At 39.9% G+C, this 23131-nt stretch overlaps 1 protein-coding gene across 12 annotated transcripts in view; it reads left to right on the plus strand.

The window, feature by feature from the left end:
• LOC106602442 (teneurin-3) overlaps window positions 1-23131 on the plus strand; it is a 401337-nt gene that overhangs the window by 158546 nt on the left and 219660 nt on the right. For 2 of the 12 annotated variants that reach the window (XM_082974190.1, XM_082974191.1), the window contains exon 1: window positions 22341-22967. The exons of the other annotated variants lie outside the window; for them this stretch is intronic. The gene's annotated coding sequence lies outside the window, so the exon portion shown is untranslated. Of the gene's footprint in view, window positions 1-22340; window positions 22968-23131 lie in introns of those variants that run through there. 12 annotated transcript variants of the gene reach the window in all.

Below are 23131 nucleotides of genomic sequence, written 5' to 3' on the forward strand. Positions count from 1 at the left end.
CGTGTGGGCTGTGTCCAATAAGAGGTCACTATGGGGTTAGATTAATCAGATGGCCTTGCACTGGCCCCAGACCCCTGGCTCCACGCCTACAGGACTACAGCCAGCTGTTGGCTGGCCCCTGGAGGTCACTAACACACACACACACACACACACACACACACTACTGAATTTCATCCAATATCATCACTGATTCAGTCTTTTTCAATCATTTCAGTGCAGTTCCCTTCATCCTGTTGAACACCACCAAGGGCCAGTGTTGTGTTAGTCTTAGTCACTGGTAGGGCGTCTGTGGGAGAGCGTTTACCCAGGAGTGTTGTGTGAAGGCATCAGCATCCTTCAGTTCGGCTGGTGGCTAGGCGAAGTCGGCTAGGCTTATCTGGGAAAACGAGAAAAAAGTGGCAATAATACTGTTTGTCCTTTTAGAGACACCGTAACCAGTATAGACTCCCTCAAAATAGTCAGAATTCATTTAAGAAAACTCAAGAAATCTGTCATACATTTTTGGGGGTTTGCCGAGGAGATCTTAGTCGCGTAATTTTACAACTAGGATGTTTGGTACCAGTATTTCTCAATGACAAAATGTGCATGAAAATGAATCGTCTCTCGTTGAATGCCAACAAATACTGAAGAATCCCTACTGTTGACCAATCACCGACGAAGGGGCGTAGTCTTTAGCTCTGAACTTTAGCTGGCCTTGAGAAAAAATTTTGTGTGCCCTAACAGCCAACATAACCCTAGGCGAACACCAAAGCCAATGAAGACATCACAAAATGTCATCATAATATATGCACAAACTCTTCCAAACTGTTTTGGCGGGGAAGCACGCGGACGCCTTTATTTATAGTCACCGGTATAGTGACTGTGGGAGAGAGTTTACCCAGCAGTGTTGATGATGTGGTGATGCTGCTCTTCAAAGCCCAGGTGGGGGGCTGTGTCCATATTGACCTGCTGTAAACACCAGCCACAGTTATCCTCTAGGGAGGGAGGGGCGAGAGAGCAGTAACACTCACACACCTTATCAACTGTCAATCACTCCCCAAGCCACTGAGGTGACAGAGGTGACACAAACGACATCACTCTCCTTCTCCTCCTCTCATCCTCTTCTCCTCACCAATTCCCCTCCGTTCCTCAGTATTTTCTCAGGGATCCAACCAGTGCAAACGAACAACTGGCTGAGATGCTGAGTTAAAGATGGCTGAATAAGTATTACATGTTAAGTGCAGTTTTGACTGGGGAGGAGAAGGGTGGCGTATTGTTGGAGCGAGACAGGATATGCCTTTCTCAGAAGATCCTGGCTTTTTTAGACAGGACACCCATGAGGAAGGATATTATAATGCATAGAGGATAAAGATTTGGTAGACGTAAGGTCTAGTATACCACTGTTTTACATGGGGGATCCAGACTCTGGGATACTTAATGTGTGTGTGTGTGTGTGTGTGTGTGTATATATATATATATATATATATATATATATACAGAGTAAAGTACAGTTTCCATTGTTCTCCCTCTTAGCCAAGGATTGATTTTACATCTAGTAATGTAAAGTATGGCTTTACATATGGTACTATGGGACTGTTTTCAGCAGGATATCTCGCTCTGCCAGGTCCAGTACAGCCACACTACATTACAGCCCAATGAGCCTGTCTATTGTCTGGCTAATAGAACTGAGTTTCCAGCCGCTCCACCAATACTGATAAACAGACATAACACTGTATTATGGCTCCCCCCAACACACACACACACACACGCACGCACGCACGCACGCACGCACGCACACACACACACACAGACAGACACACAGACAGTGCCTCAAGATCTGCTATGTGCTTTTCTGCACTTGAGGGGATGATTGTGTTTAGTAGTGTAATGTCACCTGCACTTGAGGGGATGATTGTGTTTAGTAGTGTACTGTCACCTGCACTTGAGGGGATGATTGTGTTTAGTAGTGTAATGTCACCTGCACTTGAGGGGATGATTGTGTTTAGTAGTGTAATGTCACCTGCACTTGAGGGGATGATTGTGTTTAGTAGTGTAATGTCACCTGCACTTGAGGGGATGATTGTGTTTAGTAGTGTAATGTCACCTGCACTTGAGGGGATGATTGTGTTTAGTAGTGTAATGTCACCTGCACTTGAGGGGATGATTGTGTTTAGTAGTGTAATGTCACCTGCACTTGAGGGGATGATTGTGTTTAGTAGTGTAATGTCACCTGCACTTGAGGGGATGATTGTGTTTAGTAGTGTACTGTCACCTGCACTTGAGGGGATGATTGTGTTTAGTAGTGTAATGTCACCTGCACTTGAGGGGGATGATTGTGTTTAGTAGTGTAATGTCACCTGCACTTGAGGGGATGATTGTGTTTAGTAGTGTAATGTCACCTGCACTTGAGGGGATGATTGTGTTTAGTAGTGTAATGTCACCTGCACTTGAGGGGGATGATTGTGTTTAGTAGTGTAATGTCACCTGCACTTGAGGGGATGATTGTGTTTAGTAGTGTAATGTCACCTGCACTTGAGGGGATGATTGTGTTTAGTAGTGTAATGTCACCTGCACTTGAGGGGATGATTGTGTTTAGTAGTGTAATGTCACCTGCACTTGAGGGGATGATTGTGTTTAGTAGTGTAATGTCACCTGCACTTGAGGGGATGATTGTGTTTAGTAGTGTAATGTCACCTGCACTTGAGGGGATGATTGTGTTTAGTAGTGTAATGTCACCTGCACTTGAGGGGATGATTGTGTTTAGTAGTGTAATGTCACCTGCACTTGAGGGGATGATTGTGTTTAGTAGTGTAATGTCACCTGCACTTGAGGGGATGATTGTGTTTAGTAGTGTAATGTCACCTGCACTTGAGGGGATGATTGTGTTTAGTAGTGTAATGTAACCTGCACTTGAGGGGATGATTGTGTTTAGTAGTGTAATGTCACCTGCACTTGAGGGGATGATTGTGTTTAGTAGTGTAATGTCACCTGCACTTGAGGGGATGATTGTGTTTAGTAGTGTAATGTCACCTGCACTTGAGGGGATGATTGTGTTTAGTAGTGTAATGTCACCTGCACTTGAGGGGATGATTGTGTTAAGTAGTGTAATGTCACCTGCACTTGAGGGGATGATTGTGTTTAGTAGTGTAATGTCACCTGCACTTGAGGGGATGATTGTGTTTAGTAGTGTAATGTAACCTGCACTTGAGGGGATGATTGTGTTTAGTAGTGTAGGCATGTGTGTCTTTATTGTGTTACTGTCCAATGGAATGAGAGTGTCTCACACACACACACACACACACAAGAGATGTGTGCGTTTGTGCATCTGTAATTGTGTGTGTGTGTGTGTGTGTGTGTGTGTGTGTGTGTGTGTGTGTGTGTGTGTGTGTATGTATGTAGTTCAAATCAAATCTTATTTGTCACATGCTTCGTACACAACAGGTGTAGACTAACAGTGAAATTCTTCAACAATATAGAGGTAGAGATAATTATTTTATTTTATTTTTATTTAAAAAATGAAATAGTGACACAAGGAATAAATACACAGTGAATAACTAATACAAATAATGAGTAGAAATAACATGGCTATATACAGGGAGAAGAGCATAACATGGCTATATACAGTAGGGAGTAGAAAATAACATGGCTATATACAGTAGGGAGTAGATAATAACATGGCTATATACAGTAGGGAGTAGATAATAACATGGCTATATATAGGGAGTAGATAATAACATGGCTATATATAGGGAGTAGATAATAACATGGCTATATATAGGGAGTAGATAATAACATGGCTATATACAGTAGGGAGTAGATAATAACATGGCTATATATAGGGAGTAGATAATAACATGGCTATATATAGGGAGTAGATAATAACATGGCTATATATAGGGAGTAGATAATAACATGGCTATATATAGGGAGTAGATAATAACATGGCTATATATAGGGAGTAGATAATAACATGGCTATATATAGGGAGTAGAAAATAACATGGCTATATATAGGGAGTAGATAATAACATGGCTATATATAGGGAGTAGATAATAACATGGCTATATATAGGGAGTAGATAATAACATGGCTATATACAGTAGGGAGTAGATAATAACATGGCTATATATGGGGAGTAGAAAATAACATGGCTATATACTAGGGAGTAGAAAATAACATGGCTATATACAGGGAGTAGAAAATAACATGGCTATATACAGGGAGTTGAAAATAACATGGCTATATACAGGGAGTATAAAATAACATGGCTATATACAGGGAGTTGAAAATAACATGGTTATATATAGGGAGTAGAAAATAACATGGCTATATACAGGGAGTTGAAAATAACATGGTTATATACAGGGAGTAGAAAATAACATGGCTATATACAGGGAGTATAAAATAACATGGCTATATACAGGGAGTTGAAAATAACATGGTTATATACAGGGAGTAGAAAATAACATGGCTATATACAGGGAGTAGAAAATAACATGGCTATATACAGTAGAGAGTAGAAAATAACATGGCTACATATAGGGAGTAGAAAATAACATGACTGTATACAGTAGGGAGTAGAAAATAACATGGCTATATATACAGTCGGGGAAAAAAGTATTTGATCCCCTGCTGATTTTGTACGTTTGCCCACTGACAAAGAAATGATCAGTCTATAATTTTAATGGTAGGTTTATTTGAACAGTGAGAGACAGAATAACAACAACAAAATCCAGAAAAACGCATGTCAAAAATGTTATAAATTCATTTGCATTTTAATGAGGGAAATAAGTATTTGACCCCTCTGCAAAACATGACTTAGTACTTGGTGGCAAAACCCTTGTTGGCAATCACAGAGGTCAGACGTTTCTTGTAGTTGGCCACCAGGTTTGCACACATCTCAGGAGGGATTTTGTCCCACTCCTCTTTGCAGATCTTCTCCAAGTCATTAAGGTTTCGAGGCTGACGTTTGGCAACTCGAACCTTCAGCTCCCTCCACAGATTTTCTATGGGATTAAGGTCTGGAGACTGTCTAGGCCACTCCAGGACCTTAATGTGCTTCTTCTTGAGCCACTCCTTTGTTGCCTTGGCCGTGTGTTTTGGGTCATTGTCATGCTGGAATACCCATCCACGACCCATTTTCAATGCCCTGGCTGAGGGAAGGAGGTTCTCACCCAAGATTTGACAGTGCATGGCCCCGTCAAATGATGCGGGGAAGTTGTCCTGTCCCCTTAGCAGAAAAACACCCCCAAAGCCTAATGTTTCCACCTCCATGTTTGACGGTGGAGATGGTGTTCTTGGGGTCATAGGCAGCATTCCTCCTCCTCCAAACACGGCGAGTTGAGTTGATGCCAAAGAGCTCCATTTTGGTCTCATCTGACCACAACACTTTCACCAGTTGTCCTCTGAATCATTCAGATGTTCATTGGCAAACTTCAGACGGGCATGTATATGTATTCTTGAGCAGGGGGACCTTAAGGGCGCTGCAGGATTTCAGTCCTTCACGGCGTAGTGTGTTACCAATTGTTTTCTTGGTGACAATGGTCCCAGCTGCCTTGAGATCATTGACAAGATCCTCCCGTGTAGTTCTGGGCTGATTCCTCACCGTTCTCATGATCATTGCAACTCCACGAGGTGAGATCTTGCATGGAGCCCCAGGCCGAAGGATATTGACAGTTCTTTTGTGTTTCTTCCATTTGCGAATAATCGCACCAACTGTTGTCACCTTCTCACCAAGCTGCTTGGCGATAGTCTTGTAGCCCATTCCAGCCTTGTGTAGGTCTACAATATTGTCCCTGACATCCTTGGAGAGCTCTTTGGTCTTTGCCATGGTGGAGAGTTTGGAATCTGATTGATTGATTGCTTCTGTGGACATGTGTCTTTTTTACAGGTAACAAGCTGCGGTTAGGAGCACTCCCTTTAAGAGTGTGCTCCTAATCTCAGCTCGTTACCTGTATAAAAGACACCTGGGAGCCAGAAATCTTTCTGATTGAGAGGGTGTCAAATACTTATTTCCCTCATTTAAAATGCTAATCAATTTATATCATTTTTGACATGCGTTTTCTGGATATTTTTGTTGTTATTCTGTCTCTCACTGTTCAAATAAACCTACCATTAAAATTATAGACTGATCCTTTCTTTATCAGTGGGCAAACGTACAAAATCAGCAGGGGATCAAATACTTTTCCCCCCCACTGTACAGTAAGGAGTTGAAAATAACATAACTATAAACAGTAGGGAGAAGGAAATAACGTGGCTATATATGGGGAGTAGATAATAACAAGGCTATATATAGGGAGTATAAAATATCATGGCTATATATACAGTAGGGAGTAGAAAATAACATGACTATATACAGGGAGTAAAAAATAGCATGGCGATATATAGGGAGTAGATAATAACATGGCTATATACAGGGAGTAGAAATAACATGGCTATATTTAGGGAGTTGATAATAACATGGCTATATATACAGTAGGGAGTAGAAAATAACATGGCTATATATACAGTAGGGAGTAGAAAATAACATGGCTATATACAGGGAGTAGAAAATAGCATGGCGATATATAGGGAGTAGATAATAACATGGCTATATATAGGTAGTATAAAATAACATGGCTATATTTAGGGAGTTGATAATAACATGGCTATATATACAGTAGGGAGTAGAAAATAACATGGCTATATACAGTAGGGAGTAGAAAATGGCATGTCTATATACAGTAGGGAGTAGAAAATAACATGGCTATATATACCGTAGGGAGTAGAAAGTAACATGGCTATATACAGGGAGTATAAAATAACATCGCTATATATACAGTAGGGAGTAGAAAATAACATGACTATATACAGTAGGGAGTATAAAATAACATGGCTATATATACAGTAGGGAGTATAAAATAACATGGCTATATATACAGTAGGGAGTTGAAAATAACATGGCTATATATATGGAGTAGATAATAACATGGCTATATACAGTAGGGAGTAGAAATAACATGACTATATACAGGGAGTAGATAATAACATGGCTATATACAGGGAGTAGATAATAACATGGCTATATACAGGGAGTAGATAATAACATGGCTATATATAGGGAGTAGATAATAACATGGCTATATATAGGTAGTAGAAAATAACATGGCTATATTTAGGGAGTAGAAAATAACATGGCTCTACAGGGAGTATAAAATAACATCGCTATATATACAGTAGGGAGTAGAAAATAACATGGCTATATACAGTAGGGAGTATAAAATAACATGGCTATATATACAGTAGGGAGTATAAAATAACATGGCTATATATACAGTAGGGAGTATAAAATAACATCGCTATATTTACAGTAGGGAGTAGAAAATAACATGATTATGTGCAGTAGGGAGTAGAAAATAACATGGCTATATGTACAGTAGGGAGTAGAAAATAACATGGCTATATACAGGGAGTATAAAATAACAAGGCTGTCACGGGTGTCGTAGGGATTGGACCAAAACACAGCGGGAAAATGTATACTCATCTTCTTTTTTATTTGAAAGAAGGAAAAACAAAATAAACACTATACAAAACAACAAATGACACTAAACAGTCCCGTCAGGTGCACGAACACAAAACAGGAAACAACTACCCACAAATCCCATAGAAAAACACCCCTCTTAAATAGGACCTTCATTTAGAAGCAACGAGGAGCAGCTGCTTCCAATTGAAGGTCAACCCAATAAACATTGAAGGTCAACCCAATAGAAATAGACATACTAGAACTAACATAGAAATAGACTAACAAAGAACATAGCCCAACAAACCCCAAAAGACTCTAAACAAACACCCCCTGCCACGCCCTGACCAAACTACAATAACAAACAACCTCTTTTACTGGTCAGGACGTGACACAAGGCTATATACAGGGAGTATAAAATAACATGGCTATATACAGTAGGGTGTAGAAAATTTCATGACTATATACAGTAGGGAGTATGAAATAACATGGCTATATATAGAGAGTTGAAAATAACATGACTATATACAGTAGGGTGTAGAAAATGTCATTGCTATGTATAAGCAGTAGAAATATGGCTATATATAGGTAGTAAAAAATAACATGGCTTTATATAGGGAATACATAATAGCATGGCTATAAATAGGGAGTAGAAAATAACATGGCTATATAAACAGTAGGGAGTAGAAAATAACGTGGCCATATATAGTGAGTAGAAAATAACATGGATGTTTATAGCGAGTTGAAAATAACATAGCTATATAATGGGAATATAAAATAACATTGCTATATACAGTAGGGTGTAGAAAATGTCGTTGCTATATATTGGCAGTAGAAATACACTGCTCAAAAAAATAAAGGGAACACTTAAACAACACAATGTAACTCCAAGTCAATCACACTTCTGTGAAATCAAACTGTCCACTTAGGAAGCAACACTGATTGACAATAAATTTCACATGCTGTTGTGCAAATGGAATAGACAACAGGTGGAAATTATAGGCAATTAGCAAGACACCCCCAATAAAGGAGTGGTTCTGCAGGTGGGAACAACAGACCACTTCTCAGTTCCTATGCTTCCTGGCTGATGTTTTGGTCACTTTTGAATGCTGGCGGTGCTTTCACTCTAGTGGTAGCATGAGACGGAGTCTACAACCCACACAAGTGGCTCAGGTAGTGCAGCTCATCCAGGATGGCACATCAATGCGAGCTGTGGCAAGAAGGTTTGCTGTGTCTGTCAGCGTAGTGTCCAGAGCATGGAGGCGCTACCAGGAGACAGGCCAGTACATCAGGAGACGTGGAGGAGGCCGTAGGAGGGCAACAACCCAGCAGCAGGACCGCTACCTCCGCCTTTGTGCAAGGAGGAGCAGGAGGAGCACTGCCAGAGCCCTGCAAAATGACCTCCAGCAGGCCACAAATGTGCATGTGTCTGCTCAAACGGTCAGAAACAGACTCCATGAGGGTGGTATGAGGGCCCGACGTCCACAGGTGGGGGTTGTGCTTACAGCCCAACACCGTGCAGGACGTTTGGCATTTGCCAGAGAACACCAAGATTGGCAAATTCGCCACTGGCGCCCTGTGCTCTTCACAGATGAAAGCAGGTTCACACTGAGCACGTGACAGACGTGACAGAGTCTGGAGACGCCGTGGAGAACGTTCTGCTGCCTGCAACATCCTCCAGCATGACCGGTTTGGCGGTGGGTCAGTCATGGTGTGGGGTGGCATTTCTTTGGGGGGCCGCACAGCCCTCCATGTGCTCGCCAGAGGTAGCCTGACTGCCATTAGGTACCGAGATGAGATCCTCAGACCCCTTGTGAGACCATATGCTGGTGCGGTTGGCCCTGGGTTCCTCCTAATGCAAGACAATGCTAGACCTCATGTGGCTGGAGTGTGTCAGCAGTTCCTGCAAGAGGAAGGCATTGATGCTATGGACTGGCCCGCCCGTTCCCCAGACCTGAATCCAATTGAGCATATCTGGGACATCATGTCTCGCTCCATCCACCAACGCCACGTTGCACCACAGACTGTCCAGGAGTTGGCGGATGCTTTAGTCCTGGTCTGGGAGGAGATCCCTCAGGAGACCATCCGCCGCCTCATCAGGAGCATGCCCAGGCGTTGTAGGGAGGTCATACAGGCACGTGGAGGCCACACACACTACTGAGCCTCATTTTCACTTGTTTTAAGGACATTACATCAAAGTTGGATCGGCCTGTAGTGTGGTTTTCCACTTTAATTTTGAATGTGACTCCAAATCCAGACCTCCATGGGTTGATAAATTGGATTTCCATTGATTATTTTTGTATGATTTTGTTGTCAGCACATTCAACTATGTAAAGAAAAAAGTATTTAATAAGATTATTTCATTCATTCAGATCTAGGATGTGTTATTTTAGTGTTCCCTTAATTTTTTGGAGCAGTATATATATATATATATTACATTTAAGTCATTTTAGCAGACGCTCTTATCCAGAGCAACTTACAGTAGTGAATGCATACATTTCATTTCATACATTTATTTTTTTCTGTGCTGGCCCCCCGTGGGAATCGAACCCACAACACTGGCGTTGCAAACACCATGCGTTGCAAACACCATGCTCTACCAACTGAGCTACAGGAATGGCCATAAATATATATATATTTATATATATTAAATATATATTCATATATATAGGTAATAGAAAATAACATGGCTTTATATTTGGAGTACATAATAACATGGCTATATATACAGATTAGAAAATAACATGGCTATATATAGGGAGTAGAAAATAACATGGCTATATACAGTAGGGAGTAGAAAATAACATTACTTTTTATAGGGAGTAGAAAATAACATGGCTATATATAGGGAGTAGAAAATCACATGTCTATATGTAGGGAGTAGAAAATAACATGGCTATATATAGGGCGTAGAAAATCACATGTCTATATGTAGGGAGTAGAAAATAACATGGCTATATATAGGGAGTAGAAAATCACATGTCTATATGTAGGGAGTAGAAAATAACATGGCTATATATAGGGTGTAGAAAATCACATGTCTATATGTAGGGAGTAGAAAATAACATTGCTATATTTTGGGATTAGATAATAACATGGCTATATACAGGGAGTAGAAATAACATGGCTACATAAGGAATAGAAAATAACGTGGCAATTTAAAGGGAGTAGAAATAACATGGCTATATATAGGGAGTAGAAAATAACATGGCTAAATACTGTGAGTATAAAATACATTGCTATATATAGGGAGTAGAAAATAACATGGCTAAATAATGTGAGTAGACAATAACGTGCAATTTAAAGGGAGTAGAAAATAACATGGCTATATATAGGGAGTAGAAAATAACATGGCTAAATACTGTGAGTATAAAATACATTGCTATATATAGGGAGTAGAAAATAACATGGCTAAATAATGTGAGTAGACAATAACGTGCAATTTAAAGGGAGTAGAAAATAACATGGCTATATATAGGGAGTAGAAAATAACATGGCTATATACAGTAGGGAGTAGAAAATAACAAGGCTATATTCAGGGAGTAGAAATAACATGGCTATATATACGGAGTTGAAAATAACATGGCTATATATAGGGAGTAGAAAATAACATGGCTAAATACTGTGAGTATAAAATACATTGCTATATATAGGGAGTAGAAAATAACATGGCTAAATAATGTGAGTAGACAATAACGTGCAATTTAAAGGGAGTAGAAAATAACATGGCTATATATAGGGAGTAGAAAATAACATGGCTATATACAGTAGGGAGTAGAAAATAACAAGGCTATATTCAGGGAGTAGAAATAACATGGCTATATATACGGAGTTGAAAATAACATGGCTATATATAGGGAGTAGAAAATAACATGGCTAAATACTGTGAGTATAAAATACATTGCTATATATAGGGAGTAGAAAATAACATGGCTAAATAATGTGAGTAGACAATAACGTGCAATTTAAAGGGAGTAGAAAATAACATGGCTATATATAGGGAGTAGAAAATAACATGGCTATATACAGTAGGGAGTAGAAAATAACAAGGCTATATTCAGGGAGTAGAAATAACATGGCTATATATACGGAGTTGAAAATAACATGGCTGTATGTAGAGATTTGAAAATAACATGGCTATATATGGGGAGTAGACAATAACATGGCTATTGTGGTGGCTAATTTCTGCGTTACCAAATGAGGAGAGTTACAAACTTCACACACCAGTCAGAGTTATACTTATAACTACATCTTTAATAATTAAGAGCTTTTTTCAAAAGCCCTTTGACTTTCAATGATGCGCTATCTCTAATGAACCATTGAAAAGTGACTGCACAAAAGTACAAAGATCTTTTATAGCCAAGATACACCCCTCTCAACGTACATGACAAACCACAGATACATAGAATGGGTCACAAGGTTAAGTTTTGTATGAAAGATATCTATAAAACATAGCAGACAGCAACTGCTGTGTCAATAGTGTTCATTGTATAGACCAGTGTCTTGTCCTCCTACTCCAAACTGGAACCGTCTCTCCCTGGTACGGTATAGAACAGAACCAATAGCTCCATGTTATCTGGAATGCTCTTTAGGCTTTATTACCCAAAGACATCGTAAATCTCCTCTGTCAGTGCTATCTCATAGAGGCCCATCCTCAGTAAAAAAACACACACATACACACATATGTATACAATGTTCCATTCTGTCCTCTTCCCGTTCTGATATTCTGCATAGCACCAGAGACATGTAAAAGACAAGTCTGACCTCTCCCCTCTCTGGGCCCCAAGTGACTGAGCCCCAGCTGAGGGAAAAGTGCAACTGAAAGACACCAGAGTCCAAAGGGATACATTCTAATGACAATTATCTCACATAAGCATATTATGCAAATAAAACATCTTAATTATCTATGTTACCCAACTAATTCTGATTCATCCGCCACACTATATACAGGGAGTATAAAATAACAAGGCTATATACAGGTAGTATAACATAACATGGCTATATACATTAGGGTGTAGAACATTTTATGGCTATATATAGGCAGTAGAAATAACATCGCAAATTATAGGTAGTGGAAAATAACATGGCTTTTTATAGGGAGTAGAAAATAACATGGCTATATATAGGGAGTAGAAAATCACATGTCTATATGTAGGGAGTAGAAAATAACATGGCTATTTATAGGGCGTAGAAAATCACATGTCTATATGTAGGGAGTAGAAAATAACATGGCTATATATAGGGAGTGGAAAATCACATGTCTATATGTAGGGAGTAGAAAATAACATGGCTATATATAGGGTGTAGAAAATCACATGTCTATATGTAGGGAGTAGAAAATAACATTGATATATTTTGGGATTAGATAATAACATGGCTATATACAGGGAGTAGAAATAACATGGCTACATAAGGAATAGAAAATAACGTGGCAATTTAAAGGGAGTAGAAAATAACATGGCTATATATAGGGAGTAGAAAATAACATGGCTAAATACTGTGAGTATAAAATACATTGCTATATATAGGGAGTAGAAAATAACATGGCTAAATAATGTGAGTAGACTAACGTGCAATTTAAAGGGAGTAGAAAATAACATGGCTATATATAGGGAGTAGAAAATAACATGGCTATATACAGTAGGGAGTAGAAAATAACAAGGCTATATTCAGGGAGTAGAAATAACATGGCTATATATACGGAGTTGAAAATAACATGGCTGTATGTAGAGATTTGAAAATAACATGGCTATATATGGGGAGTAGACAATAACATGGCTATTGTGGTGGCTAATTTCTGCGTTACCAAATGAGGAGAGTTACAAACTTCACACACCAGTCAGAGTTATACTTATAACTACATCTTCAATAATTAAGAGCTTTTTTCAAAAGCCCTTTGACTTTCAATGATGCGCTATCTCTAATGAACCATTGAAAAGTGACTGCACAAAAGTACAAAGATCTTTTATAGCCAAGATACACCCCTCTCAACGTACATGACAAACCACAGATACATAGAATGGGTCACAAGGTTAAGTTTTGTATGAAAGATATCTATAAAACATAGCAGACAGCAACTGCTGTATCAACAGTGTTCATTGTATAGACCAGTGTCTTGTCCTCCTACTCCAAACTGGAACCGTCTCTCCCTGGTACGGTATAGAACAGAACCAATAGCTCCATGTTATCTGGAATGCTCTTTAGGCTTTATTACCCAAAGACATCGTAAATCTCCTCTGTCAGTGCTATCTCATAGAGGCCCATCCTCAGTAAAAAACACACACATACACACACACATATGTATACAATGTTCCATTCTGTCCTCTTCCCGTTCTGATATTCTGCATAGCACCAGAGACATGTAAAAGACAAGTCTGACCTCTCCCCTCTCTGGGCCCCAAGTGACTGAGCCCCAGCTGAGGGAAAAGTGCAACTGAAAGACACCAGAGTCCAAAGGGATACATTCTAATGACAATTATCTCACATAAGCATATTATGCAAATAAAACATCTTAATTATCTATGTTACCCAACTAATTCTGATTCATCCGCCACACTATATACAGGGAGTATAAAATAACAAGGCTATATACAGGTAGTATAACATAACATGGCTATATACATTAGGGTGTAGAACATTTTATGGCTATATATAGGCAGTAGAAATAACATCGCTAAGTATAGGTAGTGGAAAATAACATGGCTTTATATATGGAGTACATAACAATATGGCTATATACAGGGAGTTGAAAAAAACATTGCTATATATAGGGAGTAGAAAATAAAATGGCTATATACAGGGAGTAGACAATAACATGGCTATATGCATTAGGGAGTAGAAAAAAACATGGTTATATATAGGGAGTTGAAAATAACCTGGCTATATACAAGGAGTAGAAATTAACATGGCTAAATACAGGGAGTATAAAATAACATTGCTATATATAGGGAGTAGAAAATAACATGGCTATGTACAGGGAGTAGAATATAACATGGCTATATACAGGGAGAAGAAAATAACCTGGCTATATACAGGCAGTAGAAAATAACATGGCTATATACAGTAGGGAGAAGGAAATAACATGGCTGTATATGGGGAGTAGAAAATAACATGGCTATATACAGGGAGTAGAAAATAACATGGCTATATATAGGGAGTAGATAATAACATGGCTATATACAGGTAGTAGGAAATAACATGGCTATGTACAGTAGGGAGTAGAAAATAACATGGCTATATATAGTGATTTGAAAATAACATGGCTATATACAGGGAGTAGAAATAACACGGCTATATATAGGGAGTAGAAAATAACATGCTTATATATAGGGAGAATAAAATAACATGGCTATATACAGGGAGTAGAAAATAACACGGCTATGTATAGGGAGTAGATAATAACATGCTTATATATAGGGAGTAGAAATAACATGGCTATATATAGGGAGTAGAAATAACATGGCTATATACAGGGAGTAGAAAATAACACGGCTATATATAGGGAGTAGATAATAACATGCTTATATATAGAGAGTTGAAAATAACATGGCTATATATTGTAGGGTGTAGAACATTTCATTGCTATGTATAGGCAGAATAAATAACATGGCTATATATAGGTAGTAGAAAATAACATGGCTTTATATAGGGAATACATAATAACATGGCTATAAATAGGGAGTAGAAAATAACATGGCTATATAAACAGTAGGGAGTAGAAAATAACATGTCTATGTATAGGGAGTAGAACATAATGTGGCTATATACAGGGAGTAGAAAATAACATGTCTATGTATAGGGAGTATAAAATAACATGGATATTTATAGGGAGTTGAAAATATGGCTATATATAGGGAGTATAAAACAACATTGCTATATACAGTAGGGTGTAGAAAATAACATGACTTTTTTTAGGGAGTAGAAAATAACTTGGCTATATATAGGGATTAGCGAATAACATAGCTATATATAGGGAGTAGGAAATCACATGTCTATATGTAGGGAGTAGAAAATAACATGGCTATATTTTGGGTTTAGATAATAACATGGCTATATACAGGGAGTAGAAATAACGTGGCTACATATAGGGAGTATAAAATACATGGCTATATATAGGGAGTAGAATATAACATGTCTATATACAGGGAGTAGAAATTAACATGGCTAAATACAGGGAGTATAAAATAACATGGCTATATATAGGTAGTAGAATATAACATGTCTATATATAGGGAGTAGAAATTAACATGGCTAAATACAGGGAGTATAAAATAACATGGCTATATATAGGGAGTATAAATTAACATGGCTATATAAAGGGAGTATAAATGAACATGGCTATATAAAGAGAGTATAAATTAACATGGCTATATACAGGGAGTATAAATTAACATGGCTATATATAGGGAGTATAAATTAACATGGCTATATATAGGGAGTATAAATTAACATGGCTATATAAAGGGAGTAGAAATGAACATGGCTATATATAGGGAGTATAAATTAACATGGCTATATATAGGGAGTATAAATTAACATGGCTATATAAAGGGAGTATAAATTAACATGGCTATATACAGGGAGTATAAATTAACATGGCTATATATAGGGAGTATAAATTAACATGGCTATATATAGGGAGTATAAATTAACATGGTTATATATAGGGAGTATAAATTAACATGGCTATATACAGGGAGTATAAATTAACATGGCTATATAAAGGGAGTATAAATGAACATGGCTATATATAGGGAGTATAAATTAACATGGTTATATATAGGGAGTATAAATTAACATGGCTATATATAGGGAGTATAAATTAACATGGCTATATACAGGGAGTATAAATTAACATGGCTATATATAGGGAGTATAAATTAACATGGCTATATATAGAGAGTATAAATTAACATGGCTATATATAGGGAGTATAAATGAACATGGCTATATATAGGGAGTATAAATTAACATGGCTATATATAGGGAGTATAAATTAACATGGCTATATATAGAGAGTATAAATTAACATGGCTATATATAGGGAGTATAAATGAACATGGCTATATATAGGGAGTATAAATTAACATGGCTATATACAGGGAGTATAAATTAACATGGCTATATATAGGGAGTATAAATTAACATGGCTATATACAGGGAGTATAAATTAACATGGCTATATATAGGGAGTATAAATTAACATGGCTATATACAGGCAGTACCAGTACAGAGTCGATGCGCGGGGGTATGAGGTAATTGAGGTAGTTACTCTTTAATGCATTTGCCCACCAGGAAGAGACCATTGTTTGGTTAGGCAGTGTTGCTGTAGCGCTCATGTGATTATTGAGTTTGCTAAACAAATGGCCACTGGATTCATGCAAATAATCCTGATATCATTCTGCCAGGTAGTCAAAGGCTTCATTGTAGTTAACATTTACATTAGAGGGTTTTGGGGAGAGTCTTTCCATCTCTACCAGAAGACGGTTATCATTAGCATCATCGCTTACCGCTACACAGTGTAGACTAGGTACACACACACCACACACACACACACACACACACACCACACACACACACACACACCACACACACACACCACACACACACACACCACACACACACACACACCGACACACACACACCACACACACACACACACACACCACACACACGCACCACACACACACACGCACCACAAACACACACCACACACACACCACACACACACCACACACACACACACACATGCACCACACACACGCACCACACACACACACACCATACACACACACACCACACACACACACCACACACACACACACACACACCACACACACACGCACCACACACACACACACACCACACACACGCACCACACACACGCACCACACAAACACCACACACACGCACCACACACACACACGCACCACAAACACACACCATACACACACACACGCACCACACACACGCACCACACACACGCACACCACACACACACACACCATACACACACCCCACACACACGCCACACACACGCACCACACACACGCACCACACACACGCACCACACACACACACACCACACACACGCACCACACACACACACCACACACACGCACCACACACACACACAGAGAAAGGGGCAGTCGTGTGCCATTTCAGAAATTTGCAAGAAAATAGGATTCACTGATGCATTTTGTTCATGTCTTGTGATTCACTGGGCAAATGAATGCCTTTTCTAATCCTTTCAATAGATTTAGTTGATTTCCTATTCATTTCAATAAAACATTTAATGTTGTTGAATTTCATTTTAATGTGTGGTTTCGGTGATTCCATCTGCGTTCTCCGCAACGTGTATTATGACTAAAAACACCGTCACGCATTAAACATTGGAACGAATGGCAATCCCATCCCAGACAATATACAGGGGCATGTTGAAGTGTCTGGTGAGGAGAAGGGAACATGTCGAAGTGTGGCCTTGTTTAGGAAGTCATCACTGGAGTGATTCAAAAATGAATTGAAATACACTCAGCCTCTCTAACTCTACGTGTCTCTCCACCTTTGTTTGTTTAGTGAGTATTCAGTTTTAAGTTGTGTGTGTGTGTGCGTGTGCGTGCGCGTGTGCGTGCGTACGTGGAGGTCATAACACAGCGTTGTGTTTTTCTGAGAACACAGACACACTCACAGAAATACAGCCAACAAATACACATATCCACAATATACTGACGTAAATATTTCTTAATTCACACACTGCAGTGATATTAGATATTCCTGCTGTTAGCTGATTTATAACTTACAGTCCAACACAGTTAGAAATACAAAACACTATACTGTCACACCATAACTTAAAGGACAATATTATATATACACACACACACACACACACACACACACACACACACACACACACACACACACACACACACACACACACACACACACACAATGTTAAAGTGTGATTGATTCTCAGTGGGGAGATTCTCAAGTGTTTGTGGTGGTCAAGATGCTCTCCGTCCATCTCCCCCCCATAGCAACAAGTGCAGTGCTTTAAAAACAGTCACACGTAAGAGTGTGAAATACAGCGATTGCCAGAGTAATGAGGTTTTCCAAAAGGCCTTAGTCCGTTCAGGCCACCATAATATTGATTTCATTCATGTTAATGCCACATGACAAGGCATAGCCAACTGTCAGCAACGGAACCAGGTTTTCTTTCCAGCTTGTGTGGGTGTCGGCGTGCCTGGCTTTCATATGTATGTGTGTGTGTCTCTCTCTCTCTCTCTGTGTGTGTGCGTCTCTCTCTGTGTGTTTGCCTGCATACGAGCCTCTATCTCTCTCCTCTCCACAGTCTAGTCGGAAGAATATTGGCCTCTTCTTCTAACACACCATGAGGGAGACGAACACTCCCAAGCATGAGCGCGTATGAATGGAATGTATAGACAAAATGGGCCCTGGTCCAGCTCTTTATACCCATAGCAGTGTAGAGGCCTAACGTTATGATAATGTCTAATTAATTGGGTGATTAATTATGGAATATAAAATATGGATTTTACAGTAAACAGGGCACCACCTATCATTTAAGTTGATGGGACTTTCTTAGCAAGCAGGGATAAACTGTACATGTCACAATTATAATCTAAAGGTTCTGGAGAGTTCTTTCAATGTCGGATTCAAAATCTCAGAGACAGTGATATTATTTTATAACAGGAAAAATATGTATTATAAAAACAAGGTAATACTACAGTACAGGATAAATGACTCAGTGACAGATTACGGCAAAATGATCAGCAATGATGAAGTAGTTAGAATGGGGAAGGGAGGGGAAAAGAGAGGAGGGTTTCTTTTAACTCAAGAGTAGGACAAGCTATCATTTAGGATGATTCTACATGAGACAAAGCAGGGAATTTAAGAGAGAGAGAGCCTGCATTGAATGCGCTTACGTGGAATTCCATTGTAGCTCAATCTCTGGCTGGATTCCCAAATGTCCTTTCAGTGGGAAAAGGGGAGAAAGTCCCTGTTCAAACAGTTCTTTGTCCGACTGAGATTCAAGTGAGAGCAGAGGACAATCGTTCAAATTCCTATATTGGTGTTTGGCCTCCGCTCATTGAGATCGGGGGGGGGGGGGGGGGGGGGGGATCAATAATCAAGGGCGCTTTCCAGTTACCAACTACACTGACATCTGAGAAGCAAAAGCATTTCAGTCGTCCGTGGCTATTATTCACGCCACGCTTTTATAGTTCAGTTCGAATGGACAGCGTGGGCGGGGATAGGCTCCTTGCCTGATTGGCTGAAATGTTCCGTGGTCACTCTTAATTAACAGGAGGTGCCCCATGCCCAGGGAGGAGAGTCTTGTTCCGCTATTGATGGATAAATCCTTTGTAAAAAAAAAACGGGAAAGGTGGGTAGTTGTTCAGGGCATAATGTTCCCAACGTAATGATACAAAACATGACATGTTCTCCTTGAAATACAGAGAAGTTATTCCCAACAGGGAAAAATACACAGTATCATTGAACATTTCTACAGCATTATCATGTATCCTAGGATACGTCAGTATTTCCCCTCCTAGAACCTTCTGATGTTAACAAGAATGTAGATTCCATATGAATGGTCTGGATTCTGTCCGTTTAGAGCAGGGCGAGCCATTTGGCAGGTCTCTGCTGTTACGGTGCCGTCCTGTCCTGGACAGAACGTTTGAAGGTGATGTTCTGCTGTTTAATGGACCTCTGGAGTGTTATCTTGTAATATATATATATATATATATATTTGAGACCAGTGTCTCATCTACAAGGGAAGCCTGTGAACATACACAATTTAATACATATCATGTAATATTTGTATTATCATTTTTTTTAACCTTTATTTAACTAGGCAAGTCAGTTAAGAACAAATTCTTATTTACAATGACAGCCTAGGAACAGTGGGTTAACTGCCTTGTTCAGGGACAGAAGGACAGATTTTTACCTGCTCAGGGATTCGATCTTCCAACGCTCTAACCACTAGGCTACCTGCCGCCTAATATAATACAATGTAATAATATCAATACAATACAGACAACAAGAAGAATCAAAACAAACACAAATCTCACATATCACCTCCCTTAGCAGATGGACCAACATTATTTATATAAATAGTGACGAGAAAAGGGCCCAAAATCCACCCATGCAGCAAACCTTTCGTAATATTGAGGAAACTAGATTTGATACCATCAGTAAACACATTGTGTCCCGTCCATTAGATAGTTATTGAACCAATCGCAGGATAACTGATCTAGGCCCATTTCAGACAACCTCTGAACAAGTAAAAAATGGTTGACCGTATCAAACGCCTTTCGACAGGTCGGTAAAAACAGCACAATGACTTTTATGTTCTTAACAATATAGCGCATCATCTAAGACAAGTATGGCTGTTTTTTGTTGGTAAAAGGGGGAGAAGAGAGGCTGGGTCGTGTCACGTCTTTTCATCTCTACCGTTGGCATGCCGACGGGCGAGTAGATGTGTATTGCATACGCTCTGCCAACCGCCAGGCATTAGGAATTGGCCTGGTCTTTCGTCAGCGTCAGTAATCCAAACTGCTCTAGAACCCATGTAGCAATACGCACCAAACTAAACAAGTCTCGTTTTGTTTATTTCACTGTGTTTATTTGTTTACACCTTTCATTTCCCACCGCGGAGTACGGGAGGTTTTAGATTGTTGTGTTGTTGTGTGTGTAGCCTAGACGTGCTAATCAAACCGGATAAGGAAGTGATACCTGGTGAAAGCTGCCTTTAGCTAATTTACCTGAGTAAGCTAGTTGATTCTGACAATGTGTCTATGAACAGATGTAAGAGTGTGTGTGTGTGTGTGTGTGTGTGTGTGTGTGTTGTGTGTGTGTGTGTGTGTGTGTGTGTGTGTGTGTGTGTGTGTGTGTGTGTGTGTGCATACGTGCGTGGCTGGGTTAGCAGCAGTGTTTCCGTGTGCTCTGAGGCGTGTTAATAACAGCAGGCAGAAAGTGAACAGACAATGAGCAGACTCATACATTATCTGCCGTACAGGTACAGTTCTGCGTGTGTATGTTTGTAAGCTGTTGATGTGCCTGTAGGATTTAAACACTCGCTCCCCAATCCCCTCTTCCCTAAAACATGTATAAATATTGTTATATAAATTGTGCCTTCCTGTATTATGCTCATGCTAAAAATTGTATTATATTCTACTGAGACATTTACTTTATGTTCGTATTCTTATCTTGTATTATTTCTTATTGTTGTTGCATTCTCCAGAAGGAACCTGCAAGTTAGCATTTCATTGGACAGTGTATACCATGTGTATGCTGTACATACGACTAATACAACTTGAAACTTGAGGATATGTAGTATATGTATGGGTATTCATTAGGTGTGTGTGTTAGTATATGTATGGGTATTCATTAGGTGTGTGTATTATGAATCAAACTATTATCCCATTACTGGTATGCAGTTGCATTATTCCCTAGCTGGGGTTTAAAGAATAGAGTCTAGGTAAAGGTGTGCCTGTCTATTTTCTATAGTGCTTTTCCCCCTAGCTAGAATGGCTAAGTGCGTCCATGCCCGAGAGAGGGAGAGAAAAAACGAGGGAGAGATATTGCTGAGAGAATGTGTGTGTGTCTCTGTTTGTGTGTGTGTGTGTGTGTGTGTGTGTGTGTGTGTGCGCGCAACAGATGAGTGAAGACTCCAAATGGTTAAAGCAGAGACAGCCCTCCTCCCTCCTCTCCCCTCCCTTCCCTCGACCTCCTTTCCTCTCCCTCCGCCCCCGGTGGGTGTACACAGACAGAGGCTCAACCTATAGCGCGCCTCCCTCCCTTCTTTCAGCCCCAAGCCCCTCCCCTCTCCTGCCAGCAGCAGCACGGCTCCGAAAGAGAGTGCCTCAAACTTGGAGAGAGCGAGAGAGAGAAAGAATGAAAGAAAGAAAGAGGGAAGATTCCGTTTAGAAAGACAGGCAGCGGCAGAGAGGGTGCGAGAGCGAGCGTGGACCAACCACCAACCAGCAGGATGCGCATTTAACCACCCACTGTCCAGCCTAAGGGGAAAAAAAGATCCAGCATTTTTTCCCTCTTTTTTTTATTCCTCCCTCTCTCGTTAATGAGTTGAGCTTGAAGCCTGAGCTTGATGCCATAGAGAGTGAGAGTGTGATTGTTCATTGAGAGGAGCCTCTGTTCTATGTGCGCGTTTGAGAGAGTGAGTGGAATGGGAGAAACAGACTACTGCCAGTAGAACCACTGAAACAGACTGTGTGCCCAGATAGAGAGAGCGAGAGAGCGAGAGAGAGAGAGAGAAAGCTCCAGAGATATCTAAGGCAAGTGTTTTGTGGAGTGGAAGAAAAAAGGTGAAAAAAGCTCCAGGCAAGACACAGCGCAGCACCGTGTCTACCCAGCTTCATGCCTCTGTGATCGGGTAACGAGAGCAGCCAGGAGGGCTCTGACCGGCTCCTTTTAACCCTTTCGGGGAAGGAACAACTGGAGGATTTCTTAACCTAAGGTAACAGCTGAAACCAGTGTGTTCTCTCTGCTGCTGCTAATTGACCTGTGTGTGTGTGTGTGTGTGTGTGTGTGTGTGTGTGTGTGTGTGTGTGTGTGTGTGTGTGTGTGTGTGTGTGTGTGTGTGTGTGTGTGTGCGCGTGCGTGTGGTCAATGCAATGTGAT

This window comes from Salmo salar, chromosome 04 (genome assembly GCF_965601325.2).
Source record: "Salmo salar chromosome 04, fSalSal1, whole genome shotgun sequence".
NCBI lineage: Eukaryota > Metazoa > Chordata > Actinopteri > Salmoniformes > Salmonidae > Salmo > Salmo salar.